Here is a 21,170-nt window from a genome sequence, read left to right as displayed (position 1 = left end):
CAGAGTCTTCCTCTGGGTAACCTGAAAGCATTTCCAGAAGCGTTACACTCAGTGCCATTTTCCTGAAACAAAAGTCCAGGTCTCACCTCTGGAAAACCTCTCCACGAGGGAGAGTTGAGAGATGAGAAGCTCTGCAGACCAGGACCTGCAACCAACACTGTAACCTAAGCTCCCCTTAGCCACGCAGAAAGGGCTCCTTCCATGCCACGTGGCCACTGGGGTGAAGGTTCTGCATTAGGCATTACGACCAGCCAGCAGGAGGGGCTTTCACACTGCAGACCCTCAGGCCAGTCCTCCACATTTGACTGCTGGATATTGGTAGGATTCCTGACTTTATTAGCCCATAGCTTCATAAGGTGAATGTCAAATTCATGGTTTTCCACGTGGATGTGGAACAGGTAGGCAGAATAATGCCTTGAAGCTCTCAATGTGACCTCCTTCCAAGTGGGTCCGGGGAATAAAATGCCCATTTCAGGCTGTTCGAGAAAGATATTTCAGAAAACATTTATGAGAGAGTATGAGTACTTATAAAAGTTTGCTCATCTACTGAATATTCTGCTTTAAGTGGATTTTGGAATGACTTAGCTGTTAGCGTTGAAGAAACCTGCAGATGTCGCCTGACTTACCCTCTTCCTTTGGAGTGGCCCAGATATTTAAGGATGGACCTTACTTTAGAAGAAAGCTCACACTTTAAGAAATTATGACAGTTACAGGCATATAACAGACACATATTTATAGCCATTTTCCATCAAACAAATAAAACGCAATCCTACCTCAGCTAATTGTAAACACAACCTAAATTTTTCATCCTATTCCTACTCTATGATTGCTCCCCATACCCGTTTTTCATTCTTCTTTGTCTTTAGCTGCATATTACTTGATTTGTTATAATCCTTAAAATCATTTTCTAGTATTAAGTAGCTTTTGGCACTGAAGCGTTTCACTTTATGTCTGACTGGAATTCCTCATGCTTCCATTTCAAACAATCTTGTTCTGCTCTCAGGGAAGGCAGACAATGGCTGGTCTCACCATCCTCTACACAAAGCCCCTTCATAAACCTCAAGACCATCTTTTTTTTAAAAAAAAAAAAAAAAAACAAGCGATGCTTTATATCAAAGCCTTAAAAATCAGTTTCTGAGAAGCATTAGCAAGCCCTCAGTTTATCTTGGTCCTATCTGGAGTCAGCTGAACTTGGCAACACATGGCCTTCTCCTAGGTATAATTACAGTCTGGAGGAGAATGCAATTTGTGCAGCATTCCACTGACCTACAAGCTGACCTTGTGCAGGGGCAAATTCACAGGTTGTGTGAAACCCTATTAGACATGCCTAGTTTAAGGCAAAGCCTTTCCAGACCCCCGCCGCATGCTAGGATTAGGGCCTGTCACACATGCGCACTATTACATCGCCTAAGGACCTCTCACCATGCCCTCCAGAGAGGGGAAGGCAGGCCCACACCCCACCCTGTCTAAACCTGCACCTTGAGCCCGTGCATCCAAATCATTATTATTTCTTACGTATGTGGATTTTTAGAAAAATCTGCCTCGTTGAATAAGAATGAAGACAGGAGTGGGAAGACAGATTTGCTCCAGTGGAAAAACCACACCCTGACTGCTCAACTAGAAAAGTCTTGCCAGACAGACCAAGAAAGAATTCCTGCCAGGTCCAGTGGGATTTTCACATCTTCATAAAATCCATATATATCTTTAGCTTTCTGCCTGAGCTTGGCAGACGTGGCCAGAAATAAAAATAAAAATAAATCGTCTGGATAGGCCATGAATGCTGGAGGCACGCTTGGCCAAGTGAGTTCGGCACAGCTACAAAATAAAGAGAATCACAGAAGCCTTCTTCTTCCAGGGAGCCCTCCCTGTCTGAAAAAGAGGAGTCATTGCCACACTTATACCTTAGCTAAACACCAAACACGTTGAAACCTAAAGCAGATCAGGTGGGTATTCTGTTCTTCAGCTTAGTCCACACATTTGAACTTTCTCAGTTTCAGTCACGGGATTTCCATCCCCAGTGAAGTCGGTTTTATCACAGAGCCTGGAGGACAGGCCCCATGTCCAGTTAAATACAGCCTTATGTGTTATCACTACTGAACATCTTTCGGTCACTTCAGGCAAATTAAGTACACGTGAAATTTGCTGCCTTTCCCTTCTTCCACCAAAAACAAACAAATAAATGAAGGATCTACATACATGGGTAGATATTTACTTTCGAGACAATGATATATATCAAATCTCCACGGGCAGGACATTTTCGACTATAGAGAACAAATTAGTACATGGCTTGCCTCTCTCAGGGAGATCAAACAACACAGTGGAGAATACACAGAAAGGAGACAATCTGACTCTCCAAAGCAAAACTCTGAAAAACACTATTTCTATTTTTGTGCCTTCAGACTGGCCATATCTTTTGCTTATGCTTCATATCAACACTCACCAAATTCTACTACTTGGCAAAACTACAGACATTCGGAGGCTGGCATAAAGCATATGTGCTACTGATGACAAGTCAGCTTGCCTCTTTAACAGTAATCCTTTGCATTTCTAAGGCACTAGCTTCCAAACGGACCAAGGTACTTTCACAATGACTGCTGCATTTATCTTGAAGACATTCTCATGCACTAGGTTGAAAAGCAGGTAGAATCCTACGGCGGAGATGTAGAAATTGATGCACCTATGCTAAGGGCTTTAAGCTTGGGTGACTGAGCTGATAATTTCCTCTGGATTCCTCCAAATCACAAATATAAATTAGTATGGAGTCTGAATTTTGGCTGGATTAGAGAGAGCAGTATCTTCTGGGGATGAGATAGGGTATATATCAGGGAACCCCTAGGTTTAATATTTTTACTCTCATTTAACTCTCACCCATTCACATACTCCCCAAATTGGAAATCCTTATTTTATAAGCAATAGAAATCTAATTTGGAAAACAGAGTGTTTCCCAGTGGACATTCCAAGATGTAACGCAAGATGATACACGGTCATGAGGCATGGTAGCCCATGGATGTAGGCCTTATATGCACCCTCTCCCCGCGAGCCCCCCACCCCCCAAAAAAAAATCATGGGAATAAGCAACTGACACAATCCCACTTCACAGCTGTGGCCAGCCTTGTGCCCTCCCTGACACTGCTAATGTGATGGTGACTGGAGATGAGGCAGGTAAGCAACTACTTTTCCCAGCCAGTACCAAGAGCTAGGGCCAGCTGGAGGGGAACAGCAGGACCAAAGTTGGCAGCCATCTTGCTCTCTCCTCAGGGAGAATGAGCACTCCCTTGGACACATGCATTTGTTTCTTGGTTGGTGCCCAGGAAAATAAATGCTGACTCAGGTTCCTTGTCCCTTCTTCTCCTGCACTCCACCCCCTGCCACTCTTTGGCATCACACCCAGAGGAGCTGGTTGGCGGGCTCCATGGTGCCATATTATGAAATGTCACGTGACTTGGTGTAAACGAGCCCTTGCCACTGATGGCCAGCGTGGGTGGGTACGCTTCTGGGTAGTGGCCTCCATCAACTGGCCTGATAAATGGCGTTAAAATAAGCTTTCCACACGCAGCCTGATATCTGTGCCACCAAATGTTTCAAGGAAAACTAAGCTGCACTGTTCTGTCAAACTGTTAGGTCTGAATCTCTTCCATGGCCTTATTTCTGGGGACACGTAAAATTGCTCAGATGAAATTTACTTTAAGGATTTAGTCTCTTCACCAAGAAGTGTGAAAAGGCAAATTGTCATCCTGTCCTGCGTCTGAGAACATATTTGGCATCCCATTCCCTTACTGATGAGACAGAAAAACGCTTTTATTGCTTTTCGGGCCAGTGAATTCTGTTCAGAAAGCAAATGGGGAGAGAAGGCCACAGCAGGTGAAGGCTGCGGTGGGGCAGGGAGTGAAGGGCACAGTGGGATTGGGGGGCGGGTGTGGGCAGTAGGTACTTCTGCTGGTTTTGGAGTTTTCCTGTTATGTAGAGAACAGACTCCAAAAACAAAATCACATGCGTTTACTCTTGATCAGAGACTCAGGAGAGACAACAGTGCATTCACTGTCCTGTCTGCAGACAGGACCAAAACTACTGTCACACCAAGGTACAGACGAGAAACGTCATCCTATGATTTCCTAGTGCTCGAGGCCCCTTAAAGAGTGCTTGCCTTAATAAATATGAAACAATTCTAAAACACTGACAACTAACCTGGTGAGAAGCAACTAGACAGAGGGCTGTACAGCAGAAAAAAAGAAAAAAGAAAAAGAACAGAAGAGTACGAAGATATCAACTTCCAGTGAAACATAAAACAAAAAACAAAACAAATATTCAAGACTCTGACTTTGATGATGTGAATACTAAGCTTTGGTGGTCAGAAAGTGAGAGGAAACAGGGACTCTCTTTGGGACGGATGTTAATGTCAGGACAACCTGGGAAAGCTCAATCCCATACCTTCAGGTGGTCTCCGGTCATCATGGCTCAACTTTCTCAAAGCCAGGAACTTATTCCATACATGTAACTCGCCCTCTAACAGCAGGGAGAAGAATTTATTTACTCTGTTTTAGGACGGATGGGAGCACAGTGGTTCACTACTCCTGATACACCAGAGGCATGATGCCACAGGACCTCTGAGTCATGTTTTACTTGTTTTTTGTTTTACATTTCTTTATTACAATCTCACTTCAAATTCCTGTCTCAATAACCAATCTGCATGCCTAGCAAAGACCGGGAGAGTAAATGTTCCTTCTCTTCCCCTTCCCACCCTACTGGACCTAGCATCGAGGAGCAAAGGGAAAGCTTTCTCTCCATTACTCCTAAGTTGCATGGGAAGCATCTCCATCCTATATACCTCTATATCCTGTAGGCAAAGCCCTTAGAGAAGTTTGGTGGAGACACTAAAAAACTGTCTATGGTATAAGGCAATTAACAACCTCTGGGATATCCTCTAGAAGTTTAGGGTGCCTGTGAATTAACAGGGACACCATGAAAAGTACAAAATCTCGTTCACCAGGTATGGATGAGACCTGTTTTGGATGGAACTGTATTCCCCCTAAAAAAGATATGTTGAAGTCCTAACCCCTAACACTTCACAATGTGACCTTATTTGGAAATAGGGTCATTGCAGATGGAATTAAGATGAGGTCCATACTGGAGGAGAGTATACCTCTAATCCAATATGACTGGCATCCTTTTAAGAAGATGGCCAGGTGAAGACACAGAGACACACCAGGAGAAGGTCAAGTGTTGACGAAGGCAGCTGTATGCCAGGGAATGCCAAAGATTGCCAGCAAACCACCAGAAGATAGGAAGAGGGGGAGAAGGATTCCCCTATTGGTTTCAGAGGGAGCATGGCTCGGCCAACACCTTGATTTCAGACTTGTAGTCTCTGGAACCGTGGAGACAGTAAATTTTTGTTGCTTTAAGTCACCCAGTTCATGGTAGTTTAAGTTGGCCCTAGGAAACTAATACAAGGAGTGAGAATGTTTTATTTATAATAAGCTTCCAGGTGATACTTATGCTGCTGGACCATGGATAACACTTTGAGTAGCCAGGTGACTGCAAATGAATGAATGAATGAATGAATGATTTTGTTTACTATCACTGGCACTTAGCACAGAGCCTGATATATGTTTGTACATTTATATAATCCCTAATTCCCAGAGTTTTATTTTCTGCTAACTAACTAGTTGGAAATGTACCCCTTCCTCTATCAATTTCCATGGAGTCCTCTTTGAAAGCTACGTGCTCAGTCAAGGAGTACGGCTTTCTCAGATAAGGCCAATCCCAGGTACACAGACAGCCATACTGCCCTCCAAAGGATTATAAATAACAAAGTTTATAAGACCTTTGGGCTTCCTGCCTTATTTATATAATTTCTCACTTAATATTAAGACATTGAATCTGGTCTCATACATATTCTTGGTGGCTCAAATAGGGCTTTTCTCTCCAAAATTTAGAGTGTTAGGCTTTTGAAAAGGACACATGCTAATAATTACTCCAAGCTGGTTAGAGATAATGGGCAACAGAAAAGTTATTATCTTCAATGTCATCGTATGTCTTTGATATGATAATCATTGCATTCAAGGTATCAGAAATGATGGATGGCCTTTGATTTCGAGTGTACCATGATGCAAATTACCTGGCTCTTTCTCACTCCTGCTTGGAAGGTGAAGAGCTAGTGACAGTGGGCACTCCCTAGCTTCAGGGCCTCCAGCCACTAGACAGCAAAATCGGTGACAAAACTCAAAGAGAAACACTTCCTCTTTAAAGATACCTGGGGCTACTTTCCTTTTTCCTTTTACAGACATGCTTCATCTACAACAACCTCGCACATAGTTCTAATTCACACCTATTGCTGTAACATGCACTATTTACTGCCTAAGTCATTCTACCCTGTTAACCTTCTGGGTAACAACAGATGACATAAGCACCCCATTGTTTCTAAGGAGGCTCCCTGAGTTCCTTCTATAAACATAAAATGACGATTCCAGGAAATGTTAGTAAGAAAGGAAAGATGAAAGAGCATGGTATACACATATTTTAAAACTGCTGCAAGTTTTGGTTAAGGCTTACGGTCTATAACCCAGCACATTTCCCCTAAGATTAGTCTTTATCATCCTCCTTACTCTCACGGCCCATCTATCACGGAAAGAAAACACATTATATTCTTCAGTTAGCCATGGGAATGCAGTAACATCACGATCCAAAATATTTATTCGCCATGAGCCTCTATATCGATCTTGGCTAGAATCATGAACATATGTTCCCTGAGGTTCCCTCATATGGACAGGTCACCTTCTGATAGTATGAGTGCAACAAGCACACAGTAGGTGATTTGTCCAGGGTCCTCCAGATGTCCTACTTCTACTCCTGTGTTCCTTCCCTAGCAATACATCTCCTTCCAGCAAGGATGTGCGTGCCTCATCCATTCACGTTGCAACAAGGCAATAGCCTCTAAGAGGTGAAAATCACAACTACTTTGAGTTTTAAGGTAGCACAGTAAAGGCCTGCCCACTTCCTTTTCTCTTATAAAATCAACCCCAAATGAGAACACTAAGGATCAGAAACACACAATCTACCTCCAGTGAAACTAGCAGACCCCCTTAATTTCCAAACAGAAACACAAAGGCAAAAGTAATTGGAAGAGGGGTAAATTCCATGGCAGAGTGACAGAAGGACAAACCTAATTGTCTGCAGAGGAAGGCAGAACCTTGGACGTGCATGAATTAGAGGCACCACGTGCTGGGGAAGGGTGAGGTAGGGAGCTAAAAATAAGGGGATTATTTAAAAGTGAGTATATGGTGCAACTAGGTGCCAGGTGTGTATAATCCCATTTATCATTATCAGGAAGTATAGTTTCTAAACAAATTCAACCAGACAGACTTGGGACTCGTGGACATCAGGCACAGGAGAAGTAGGGATTGAGGTCTTGTACTGGAATGGAGTCATTTTCAAAATTCCACATCCTTCCTTGGATTCTCTCTCAGAAAACTGGCAGTCAGGCTGACACCCCAGCCCCCAGAGTCAGGTACCTGGAGAAATTCCACCTGGAAAAATGGATCAGTCTAAGAGCAAAGATAAACAGATACTGTCATTCAGGGCCCACACAAATGAAATGGCTGGTCTGCAACTGTTTACCCTACTGGGAGACCCATCATTGGGCAAACTTCATCCATTCATACTGAGCTTCCATCCAGGTTTATCATGTCTTGATCTTATACATAAAAGAGCAGCCAAGAATCACCAATTATTTGAGATAATCCTCTAATGTGAAATACAGAGGTCACAAACAAAAAAAATGTAAAAAGAGAAACTTGGAAGAAGGGACAGAAGGAAAGTAAAAAGCAAAGGAAAATGTGAAGAAACTATAATTTATAAATTCAGAAAGGGAACTGTATTCTTTTAAAAATGAGCTTTTATACATTCACATAGAATTCTGAAATACAAAAACCCCTGTCTACCAAGATAGGAAGTCCATGGTGACTGTTTAAAATTGTATTCACAATAGACAGCAGAATATCAGACAGATGGCCAGAGAGGGCATTGAAAACTGGTGCCCCTGGGGTGCAAGGTGGGAGCGGAATGGGGGGCAACAGGAAATCTTTCTTTTTTAACAATTTTAAAAGCTGTGAAATATTATAGAAAAGAGTAGCATGTGCACGTTTATGTATAGTTTAAAGGACGACAAAAGTAAACCATGTACGGGCGTACACCTTACCAAACCGAGAACTGTTAACTCCTTCGAAGGCCCTCTATCTTCCCCTACAATTCACCTCCAAAGGGACCGTTTTTTCTAAATTGTATATTTATTATTCCCTTGCTTTAGAAAAAAGGTTTTGCCACAAACGTATGATTTCATAAAATTTTTTGACTTTTTATGTTTTTAACTTCAGACCAATGGAATCATTCTTCTGTGACTTGCTTTCTCCATTGAACATGGTGTTTAAGAATCATCAGTGTGGATGCAGGTAGCTGCAGTTGAGTCTTTTTTATAAAAGCTGTGTAGTATTCTGTGATACTCCTCCACTCTGATGTTGATGGCCATTGTTGTCATTTTCAGATTTTTGCTATTATAAACTATGCTTTTACGAACACCCTCACGAGTCTCCTGGTACAAAGTTGCAAAAGTTTGAGCAGAGGATGTACACGTGCTCACGTGAACTAGACAGAGCCAAACTGTTTTCCAAGTATATAGAACAACTGACCTTCCCATTAGCAGCAATCAGAGTTCTTACTGCTTCACACCCTCCCAACATTTCAACAGTTATACTTTTTGATTTCTGTCAAGCTGGTGGGCCTAAAATGGTATCTCTGCATTTCCCTAGTTGTTGACTTGTTGATCATCTTTTCATACATTTAGTGACCATTCATTCCATGACAAGCCTGGTCATATCTTTTGCCCATCTTTCTGTTGGAAGGTAACCATTTTATTACTGACTGGTAAGAATTCTACATATATTTTGGGTAGTAATTCTTCTTCAGTTAAATATGTTACAAATGTCTTCTCCAAGCTTGTGGCTTATCTTTTCATACTCTTTGTGGTACCTTTTGAGGAGCAAGAGTTTTAAAATCTTTTAATGTAATTTTATTTAATGTACTTATTTCTTATTTGATATGCTTTTTGTGTCTTTTCCATGTGAGGTTAAAAAATATGCTCCTATATTCTTTTTTTTTTTTAAAAGCTATTAACTTTTTCCTTTCTCATTTATGTGCTTGATACATCTGGAATTGATCTTTATTCATGACATGAGGGAGGGAATCTACTTTCTTTTGGAGAGATATATATATATATATTTTTTTTTTCCAATTTTTAAAGTACTTTTCTTTAATAGTCATTTTTGCCCACTGATCTGAGAGACCACATTTGTCATATATTAGTTTCCAGATATGCATGGATCTGCCTCTGAACCCTCAATTCTTTCCATTGATCTTTGTTTTTTCTGTGCCAATTATTACCACACTATAGCTACCTTACTGCCTATTGCTTTATTTTTCTTGATATGAGGTAGAATAAGCATCCTACCTGGTTTTTCTTTGTCAGAATTTTAAAATTTTTTTGAATTTTATGTTTATTATTCCCTTGCTTTTTAAAAAACAGTTTGCCACAAATGCATGATTCCATAAAATTCTTTGGCTTTTTATGTTTTTAACTTCAGACCAATGGAACCATTTTTCTGTGACTTGCTTTTTTCACTAAGCATCATGTGTAAGGTTATTTTTGAAACTCTGCTCTTCTATACAAATTTTTAGGATAAGCTTGTCAAATTCCAAATAATCCTACTTAGATTTTGATTGGAATTACTTTGAAACTAGAAATCAATTTGGGGCTAACTGACATCTTTATAATATTGGTCTTCCTATTCATGAAAAGACTATGTCTCTCCTTTTATTTAGGTCTACTTCAATACTTTTGCTATAATAATTTTTTATTCATTGCTGGATTCCGTTTACTAATACTCTGTTCAGGATCTCCACATCTATATGAGAGAAACTGACCTGTAACTTTTCTTTCACTTCCTGTCCTTGTCTGGTAGTGCTATCAAGACTATATTCTAGCTTTGAGCGTAACATTCTCTATTCTCTCAAGTATTTTGTGTAAGAAGAAAATGCTTGGTGTAATAAAACCATCTGGGCCTGGAACTTTCTTCATAAGAAGATTTTAAACTATGGACCCAATTTCCTTAATATTTATAGAACATTCCAGTCTTCTATTTCTTCTTGACTCTCTTTTGGTAATTTATGTTTTTCAAGAAAGTTTTAAATTTTATGTTATTTTCATTTATTGCCAAAAGTTTGGTCACGGTATTCTCTTATCTTACACATTTCTATCGCATCTATAGTTACATTCACTTTTACTTTCCTATTATCTTTATTTACGTTTGTTTGTTTTGCTCAATCCTGCCTAAAGTTACTGAATTTTGGTTTCAAAGAATAAACTTTTGACTTTATCGATCTTCTATATTGTATTAAATTTTTTAAAAAAATGTCCATTCTCATCTTAAAATGCATTAGGTTGAACCATATGAAATTCTAAATATTTGATAACATTTGACCTGCAAAAATGGCTTTTCCTGTTGTTCAACCTAATTTTTCCTTCTAATTTCTTTGGTTTGTTTTTCTTTTTCTAGCTGTTAATTTTGCATGCTTTATTTTTGACCTTTTTTTCTAATATAAACACTCATGACCACACATTTTAGTGATATCCTTTGAGTCTTAATAACCAGTATTGTTTGAATTATAAGGGTTTTCTGAACCCCATTATAACTTCTTTCTTGATCCGTGAGTTATTTGCAGGTGTGAATGTAAATGTTAAAAGGCAAGGAGGTTTTTGTTATTGACTTATGTAAATTATCTTTTTGTTATTGATAAATTATTTCTAACTTAATTTCATTTTGGCCAGAGGATGGTCTGTACGAAAAATGGCTTGAAATTTGTTGAGGTTTTCAGGACCTTCGTTTTTCTTAGGTCTTTTAATATTGCTCGACTCTTAAAGTTAATCCATGCATTATGTTTTGAAAATAAACTGTAAGTCGATTCAATCTGATTATTAATATAGAAACCAACCTAAAATATCACACTTTAAAGAGCGTCATCATCACCTAAATCAGTGATTCTAGACATGGTTATATTTATTTATTTATAGCCTATCATGTTCTAAAAGGATTTAAGGAAGCACCCTCATGTTGCCTCCCAACGGCCGCCATACTTAAAAATTGTTCTACCAACATAGATTACTATGAAAGCCAAATAAAAATAGTACTGGAAAACGCTGACAACTTTTATCACCTTTTTGTTGTACTGCATGGTTTTCTCTTGGCACACCTTGAGGACGTTCATCTCTGAGCATGTAGCTTAAATTCATTTGTTTTAATTACACAGCTGTGTCCCAATGGGACACAGACAGACAAATGAGGGGGTGAGATGGATGTCTGCTAGCCCTCTGGAGGTTCAGGAGTCACCCCTGCATGAGAGATGAAGCTTCTGGTTGGAATCCAACCTCCTGTTCTCTTTTAGGGGTGACACTAGGGGATTTTTCATTGTCCTTATTCCTACTCCTGATGGTCATGATGATGGTGGCGAGAGTGTGGTTGAACCAGCAAATATTTATGCATCAGACACGCAGCTAAACACTTCACAGATTATTTTAATTCTCACAATCACCCTTTGAAATACGTACTATTATTATTCTCACTTTACAGATGAGGGAGTGGTATGGAGGAGCCTTAGAAAGATGAAGGGACTTACCCCATGGATAAAGTGATGACTCAAAAGAAAAAGCCAGGCCTGTGTGGTTGGTTTCCAGACAGCCCTGCTGACCACGACGCGACCACCTTCCACACTTAGACTAGTCGTGACTCTTGGTGCCCTGGGTGTGCTGGAGGAAGCAGCTGATTGGAAGCCTTGAAACTGGCTTCCTGGTGGCTCTGAGGCAAACACACACCAAGATCTTAGCCAATTGGTGTGAACTCCGTGTGTTGGCCTGTGAGTCTTACTTTCTTTTCCACGTACCTTCAGCCTCAGAAGCTCATCCCTTCCACTGGTGGCAACTGAACGGCTGTGTCCTACAGAGCTGAACTGTTCAGATACCTCCACATCCCAAGAGCATAAGTAATACACAACAAAAACATCACATGGCCCAGTTTCTCCAATGCCTTACTAAATCATGCTAAACATCTCGTATGCTTTAGGCATTTTGCTGCTTTTCTGAACCACATTCTTCCCTAAGCAACCATCTCAGTGTCTCATTTTTTCCATTAGTAAGATGATTATAGTACAGAGTGAACTATTTATAATGAGGCCCAGCTCAGGCACTGTGGCTTTCAGTTGGCTTCATTTTAAAGCCATCTTTCTTTGTTAATTAATGTACCTTACCCAATGTTGTAAGTAACACTCATTTATGTTCCTGAATTGAGCAGGGAGGAAAAGGACCACACCCAGAGTGAAAGATCCAAGGTCTTCAGAATCAGTACCAATGCCATAACAACTTGAAAGCAAAGTTTAAAAGTTAGTTTTTGTGTTTGTTGTAAACTAAGGAAGTTGTACAAGAGAGTCTACAAGACAGTCAAAAGTGATGTAATAATTAAGTCCTGAATTAACCCCCTGGTCCTTGCAGCTCTATACTATTTTTAAAGACCACCCCCCCCCCCACCTCCTAGGACATTTTGCACATGCAAAATGTCTAATGTGACTAATGAGGTACCTAGCATAAAAGTTAATGAATGAAAATGAAAACACTAAAACTCAGGTTATTTAGTAACCAGGGCCTGGAGCCAGATCCCAATTAAACCACTCTGGTGGTGAAGGAAGGGACGAAAATGCCCAATAGGTTCCATCTGGCTGCTCCTGTGGGTCAATCTAGAGCCTCACGGCCCTTTCAAATTAGCCTCCCCACCTTCTCCTCTCCCTTACGATTGAAGGGCTAAGGGCAGTCCTCCTCACAGGGCACTGGGGAAGTCCATGTAAAGGGCTTGGCCTCGAAGGAATCCAGCTGCAGACAAGCACCACTCCCCAGCTCTTCCCAGCCCAATCCCTTTTGTCATTCATTTCTCTGGAGGGCCCCTAACCCTCCAATCCCATTTGTACCCCACTGAGGAGATCTGATAATGGTCCTGGCAGAGCTGTGGCTTTTCAAAACTTCTGGCAGGGGCCTCGCTGACCCATAACTTGCCTACACACATGACTTCTTCTCATACTGTCTTTGTAAATTGACCATGGCTAACCTTGCCGCCCTAATCAGATCAATCAGAATAACATTTCTTTAGCTGCTGCACGCTGGCAGCCTCCTGGGCTGAGGCGTGACTCTGAGTCAGCCTCAGATACTGAAGGCGGATTTTGGAGTTTCCAACGGTCTCAGGTTTCCTTAGCTTTTATCACAGTTGGTGAGCTTTGTCGGCCCGTGTTTACAGCCATGCAAATTAGCCTCAGCTGGAGAGAAACCAGGTCAGGCCTAAAGGAAATCAAGCTCTGGGCCAAAAGGTACTTTATCAAAAATTGTAAGTGTAGCCATAGTACTGGGGGCAAGCCAGACTGTCCTAGGAAACACGTGGACGGCTGTGTCTGGTGAAAACTGAACTCTTGGCTTGGCCTCTGGACCCTGGCAACGCTATGGAGAGATGGAGGGGAGAGTGCCACACCAGCGGAAGGGGGCTGGCCAACTCGGCCACTGGCTGCTGCCGCCAAAGACATTTTCTGTTAAGTAGAGACAAGTGTGAGGAGGGAAATATTGCATCTTTGGGGGAAGAAACATTGTGTTTGTGAGGCTGGTTTGCAGTATATCCCACATTACTCATTGACGAAGCAAGGTCCAAATCTGAGGTTGCACTCTACTCACACACTTGTATACACTCAGTTTTAAAATGCGTGTGTGAAGGTGTCCACGTACAGATATGATCTGATACTTTGCATCTGGAAAGCATCTTTAGAAACATCCGCTCCAGAGGCCATGACAGTTACAGAGACTAAGGCCAGAGAGGTTACGTGACTGGACACACAACTGCTAACTAGTTACCTTCAAGACCAGACCTCTGGCGCCTTTCCATTGCAGTTTTCCCCATCAGATTCCAGCCCTTCAATACCCCAGGACATAGAGAAACTTGGCTTATTTTAAAATAAACCTCCAATACGTTTATGTCTCTTAAGATTAGGGGATTATTAAAATCCTAACAATTGCTCCCTGAGCTCCCACATACCTGTGACTCATACACCGTGGTGCTGATGGTGTCAGGCAGTCTGATCTATGGGTCTGAGTGCAGAGATGTTGGTTCACATGTGACGCCCCTGTCTATCTGCCCTCTAATAAATAAGACAAAAGTTGGTGGATCTTGAGTGTTCCCATTTGCAAAGTAGAAGTGATGACAATATCCTTGGAATTCATCTAATTAAAGTTTACCTTTTGACAGATGAGAGACCTGAGACCCAGAGAATTTAAAGAACTTGCCCAAGATTCAACAGTTGGCTAAGGTCAGAGCCATAAGTAGAAACCAGGTCTACAGACACCGAAGCCAGAGCTCTTTTCACTAAACAATGACCAGGAAATAAAATTCAGACTTCTCCAAGTGAATATAAAGTCAGGACTTGTAGTTAAATTCAGACCAACAGACCATTTGTCAAGTGATTAAGAACATAGATTCTGGGGCTGTTGCTGGATTCATCTCCTTGCTCTGCCACTTAAGAGCTGTGCGATGCTGGGCAAGTTATATAACCCCTCTGAGTTCCAGCTTCCTCATCTACAAAATGGCAATAATCATAGAACCATCTCACTGGGTTCTTGTGATGACTGGATAAATTAATACATGCTAGGCACTTAGCCAAAAAACGCTCACCTAGCATTAACCATTATTATTGCTATTGAAAGCTTGTTGTCATCTTCACTTGAAAGATTCTACATAAATACAAGGTTATTAAGACTTCTGTTCTTGTTAAGCACATACCTGTGGACGCACGTGTATGTGTATGGGGCTGTTTTGATCTTTGTGTATACTGGAGATGTGTGCACTCTGCAAGGCATTTATGAGTTCATTTTGGAAGCACCCATGTGACCTGGGGTTTGTGACTTAAATACACATATAAGATCTTTGGTCATTCTTGTAATTTCCTCACATACTTCTAGCTTAAAACTGGAGGCCAGAGAAGTCACTGCCACCACCAAGGTCCCCGCACTGGCACTCAGCCTCAAACCACTGTCTAGCTCCGGCCAGTCCCGGTCTTAGAAAACGTCCTGTATTAAGCATAAATGAATGAGGTCCAGGAAAACATAGGTGAGATTTCCAAAACTTTACTCAACTAGGAGTAAAGAAAAAAATACTTAAAAAAAAACCCCAAATATTTAGACTGGTTATCTCATAGGATATCTTGTAATATCTAATCAAACTTCTTTATTTTCCAATTAGAGAACCCCAAATCTATATTCAAATACATCTTCCCTCCCTTTAGATACGGACAATTAAAAAAAATCTCGTGTGTGTGTGTGTGTGTGTGTGTGTGTGTAGTGGGGAGATGATTCCAGAATCAGTCCCAAAGGGGCTAAGTCTAATACTTCATAAATTTTTATATTGCAGTCATTCATTCTAAGCACTGGAACTATGCCTACTAATGATTTCTATTCTACTAATACCTACAAGCCTTTCTAATATTCCTTTGGCTCCCAGTACTTTGAGTGGATAATTTGCTGTGAAATTTGGCCCCATGGTCCACAATAAAGAGATTTTACAAGACGGAAGAGGATCCTCGAGGGGTAGTTACACTCTTGTAGGCTCCATGTCTCCGGCTCTAGGACAGAGGCTAATTTAGCTCTGCAGAGCTCAGCATTCGAAGGTGTCCTCTTGTGGTGTGGGTAGGAACTGAGCACCGTACGATCCTGTAGCTGGCTTGAGGTACAAGTCCAGATTAAGTTACTGTTTAACAGCCAACAAGAGAAACATAGTCTAACTCCAAGAATAATATTCAGATTCAACATTCTGAAAGAATCATTGATATCCATACTTGACAAGTTCTAATGACCTTTTTTAAAAAAAATAAGTAAATAAAGTAAAAGTACAACTTAACTTTTTGGGCTGTCTTATTTCCACATAAAATTTACAAGGCAGAATTTCTGTAAGTTGGTGCTTGTCATGGAGTAGAAGCTCCCGTTCGCTTTCAGTAGATTTGGCCAGTCAGGGGCCTTTAAAACCAAAGAACAGGGAAGCCCAGATCATTCCAGATATCACTCAAGGAATCTGGACATAGCACCAATGACCTCAAGGTCATATATTGGTGCAAACAACACACGGGCAAGTGATTTCACTCACTGCCATAGATGATAACCCCTAACCTCACTGCTCATTTTTCAAACACATGAGTAATAGAAAGGGCTTGGCAAATGCATTCCCATTCCTGGGCGGCGGGGGGGGGGGGGAATAATGCACATACCTTACCAGGGCAGCCCAGAGAAATTATCTTTGTACACAACAGCTGAAATTATATAAACTTGGAAGACAACAGATTATGAAAACCCTATAAATTTATGTTCTCCTTCCACTCATCTCCCCTCCCCACTAAACTGAGACACCAAGTCTGGGATTTGAGAGTTACAGCTACGATCCTGGCCAAAGTGACCCAATTACAACTGAAAGCTTTTGGCTCCAGGAAGTTTCAATAGACCAGTGTCTGCGGGACCATCACCACCCCTCCCTACCCCCACTCCCACCAAATGCTCAGGGAATAGCCATTATGTCATTAATTCTTAAGAAATATCTATTAAAAAGGCCAAGGGAGTGGAGTAATTTTATGTGTCTTACAGAGGAGGGAACAAGCACAGACATTATTCATAATTTCAAGAGAGGAAGAATATTGGCAGGTCGTGCTGATTTTCTGAACGTTGTCAGGCAAGTTTAGAAAGCAATTGGAAAGTTTATCGGAGTGGCTACTTCTCTGACAGGCACCAGGACAAAGAATCTCAGACAGATTCTGTCTGATGAAGGCGGATTTCTGGCTCCTTGTCAAGGCGCTGACCTACCTTTCCCTGGAACAAATGTAACTTAGAGATAGTAGAAATATGGGCATATTGACAGTGAAAACTCTTATTTTACAGTGCAAAAAGACTATATAAACCAACGTAAGATGAACTACTAGATGTCTGTATACGCTGTTAAAGGAGCTGAAAAACAGGAATGGTCTAGAGATGACCATTTGCAAATAGTTTCAGGAAGGGACACACTCATGCTTGAAGACCCTCAACAAGCTTGTGGGAATAAGCGATGTTCAAGAATTTCTTTGCAAAGCTTTCATGTTTGTTCATAAACTAAGAGATTAATACATAGTCCTAGAGAATACTTCAAGTACTTTCACAATCATGATTTCATTTTATCCTTGTAATGACCCTGTAAAGGGTTGTTATTCCCTATTTGGTAGAGAAAGAATCTGTGTGGAAAAGTTAAACGACTTGCCCTGAAGGTTATCAGAGAGAAAGAAAAAATAGGAGATAGTACTCAGTGTTGCTGGTACAGACAAGAGCTGATGTTTTGAGTTCTGGTTCTCAATTTGGTGAATGTTATGTCTGTGGTGGCAGAGTGGTCTCATGCCACAAATGAAGATGGCACAGGCCTGAGTACGCAATACGAATTTGTCATAGTTAGTATTTAACTTATAGCTAATATTTAAAATGATTGATGGGGGTCAAAGGAAAACAGCTCCAAATCTACATATTGTTTCATATTATTTCATAGCTGGAGTTATACATAGTATCTTTTTATTCAAAGATTTGGATTCCTACTGGAGGATCCTGAAGAAAACTTCGGATAATTTCACAACGTAGGACGTATTTTGGATTTGCACAAGTGTAGCTGGATTTTGTTGATGATTCTAAGAATGGCTACTCTCATTTATAAATGTTAAAATCGATCATCCCAGTAAAAGCTGTTACCAACATTAAGTGCAGCAAATTACTGTTTAAATTCAGGGGAAGTGAAGACATACGCTGAGGCTCTTCTACATCCTCTCAAGTGTCCGGCATTATCAATGTCTTCCTAGCTAAAAGCGTACAAACCCTAGAAGTCATCTTCATCTTTCTAGTTCTCGTTTCTCATGTGCCACATGAGGGCACTGAATTAGATGATCAGGAAGGTTCCTTCTAATTCTTAGACTATATCGTACTAGAAAACAGGATCCCAGCCCAGTTTAAGAAGATATGTATCTGTTTGCTTTAAATCAGTGCCAGTGATGGGAACGTTAAATGCTGTTATAGAAGATGAAACTAGAAACTCGTATCTGAGTTCAGCAGAACTGTAACAATTCCGACAGTTCTGAACTAGGAATGTGGGATGTGCAGAGGGATGCAGACCAGCTCCACTTAAGAGATGCTCACGTCTCTCTCAATGCTGGCAGAGTCCCTGCGGCCAAGATTCAGAACGCTGGATTTTTAAATCTCTGACATATACTCCACTTCAGTCACCATAAAAAGATCTATCTGGCAAGTGTTTCCCGGTCACCTTGTATGGGGACCATTCTGTGGTTAGGCTAACAAAGCTGGCCTCCAGTGCTGAAACTCAGTTGCTCACAATCACTAAAACTCACTTTCATCTTCATTCTCAGAGAAAAGAAAATAAACATCTGACTTTCAGAAGAGACCAAGGGATCCATCTTGATGCTGGAAATCTGGCCATGGGCACAGAGGGAAGGCGCAAAGGAGGCAGGTTCAGAGTTTTCTGGCATTGACTCAATTCGTTTTTTTTCTTTAAAACTTAGAATCTCAGCTCTAAGGTAGGACACAAGCTCACTGCAAACTCCAAGCACCCTCAAGACTGCTACCCTTAAAGAAAAAAAAATAGAGGCTACACGTGTGCACAGAGTCTTCGGGGGTAACAGCAACCTCACGGTTCAGAAAGATTGAAGAGTTTGAATAAAGGATATTTTCCCTCTCAGACGGAGAAACAAACACATCAAGTACTAACTGCTTTAGTGAAAATCCTTTGTTGAAGAGGCAAATAATTATGATAAGAAATAAGAATAAACTACCAAATGCTTTGATGTTTTAAAAACAAATACTTCAATGTTTTAAAAATGCTCATTCACCAAAACAGAAATAATTAGCTTTATGAGTAAATAACATGTAACCAAGCATCCAGAGAGAGAAACACAAGGAGTAATAGCAATTTTGAAAGAAAAAGAGAACAAAAGTAAGTTTAATATGCTATTGGGTAAGAAAACATTCAGAGGATTTCCTTGATGGTCAGAGAAGGCTTCCTGGAAGAGGCAAAATGAGGCCACTTTTGGAATACAGAGATTCTGCTTTTGCCTTTTGTATAGAAACAATTAGTCTTCTGTTCCTATAGATGGCATTTAAAAAGCCAGCTGGCCAGCAAAACGCCCTTATTTCCACCTCATAGGAATCTAACTGCACATGAATATATTCTATAGTCTATCAGTTTACTTCTTGCCGTAACTCAATTGTTTCATGCGATACGTCCCCTTAAAAGATTTGCTCTGATATTTAATCATTATTGGGATCACATTTTTCAATCAGGAAAACACAATTCCAATGAACTTGTGAAAAACCTTGACCATGATTTTCATGTATAATTTAAGTCAGTGAGCAAACCTGATCTGATTAACAGAAAACTGCATCTGGACTTTTGCCATTTCCCCCCCAAAAAGGCACAGCTCATTTCACAATCATGTTACTTGAGATATGAACCAAGGGATGAACCTCACTATATAATTTAAGAATGAAGAGTTGATGAAACTATCATTCAATATTACACACCTTTCAAAACACTTCTTCAAACCCTCTTAGATTTGAATTTCACAACATCCTGGTGGGTCAGGTAGACTCAGGTATTGTTAATCTTGTTTTATAGAGAAGAGAAAATATGGCCGGGAGAAGTGAGATGACCAGCCCAGGATCACATCGCAAATCAACAGCAGAACCAAGTACTATACAGTTGACCCTTGAACAACTAGGGGTTAATGTGCATATAGCTTAGAGTCAGCTTCTGTATCCGCGGTTCCTCAGCATCAGCGGATTCAATCAATCACGGGCTGTTTCGTACTGTAGTGTTTACTATTGAAAAATATCTGCATATAAGTGGGCCTGTGCAGTTCGAACCCATGTTGTTCAAGGGCCAACTGTTTCTCCCTAATACCATCTATGCTATTATCACAACACTAATGCAGAGAAATAGCAGTGGTGGCAGCAACAGTAGCAAAATGAGAGCCGCAATTACTTGCCGAGGTTTGACAGGGTGCCAGGCACTACGGTAGCACATATATATATATATATATATGATGTCATTCGATCATTACTTAGAGCAATAGGGATAGATGTCATCTCACGTGACACTGAGGGGACCAAGGCAGAGGGAAGGAATCAAGCCAGTGCGTGGCACCGTGGCGACTCACCTCCGCATCTGTCTGATGGCTTGTGAATCCTGACCTTGTCCTCTGATGGCTGGCTGGTGGCCTCAGATTTCTAGCCCTCAAGTCTGCTCAGAGGTCACCTTCTCAATGAGGACCACCTTGAACACGCCATTCAAACCTGTAGCCCATCCCTCCCGAACCCCGAAGAAGTAGATCCTCCTTACTCTGCTCTACCACATGATTTGATTTGTTGTTTCTGATGTTTATTGTTAATAGAAGCTCCACAGGGCAAGGGTCTGTTTTCTCGTTTGTTTGCTTTTTTTCACCAACATATCCCAGGTGCTCAGACAGTTCTATCCACGAGAACTTTTTGTAACGACGGAAATGTTTTATATCTGTGCTGTATTGTAGCCACTAGCCAGAAGAATAAAACTGAAGAGTGGCTGGTGCCACTGAAGAACTGAATTTGTAATTTTATCACAAATAGTCACATGTGGCTAAGGGCTTCCCGACTGGATAGCATGGGCCTAAAACAAAATCTAGCACAAATAGACTCCCAATAAATATTTGTTCAATGAATGAAGTTATAAATAAGTGAAGAAGACATTTTCCATATAGCCTACAGACTACTTTTCACTAAATTTTATGTATTTTTTCAATAGAATTAGTGGCTGAAAAAAGTCCAGATGAAGAGAACAGTTTGAAAATTCAGACAGCATGACCAAAATAGCAAGCACAGATTTCTCCAACTATTGGCTCCTTTCTGTCATCTGTGACTCAAAACCTTTCAAAACATTTTTTGAAAACAGAGGGAAAGCAAACCAGCAGCACATAATAAATTCCCATGTATGACAAATATATAT

At 40.8% G+C, this 21,170-nt stretch overlaps 1 protein-coding gene across 5 annotated transcripts in view; it reads right to left on the bottom strand.

Moving 5' to 3' along the window:
* FMN1 (formin 1) overlaps positions 1-21,170 on the bottom strand; it is a 415,982-nt gene that overhangs the window by 195,682 nt on the left and 199,130 nt on the right. The window lies entirely within an intron of this gene.

This window comes from Eschrichtius robustus, chromosome 1 (genome assembly GCF_028021215.1).
Source record: "Eschrichtius robustus isolate mEscRob2 chromosome 1, mEscRob2.pri, whole genome shotgun sequence".
NCBI lineage: Eukaryota > Metazoa > Chordata > Mammalia > Artiodactyla > Eschrichtiidae > Eschrichtius > Eschrichtius robustus.
This window is presented reverse-complemented; position numbering and strand designations above follow the sequence as displayed.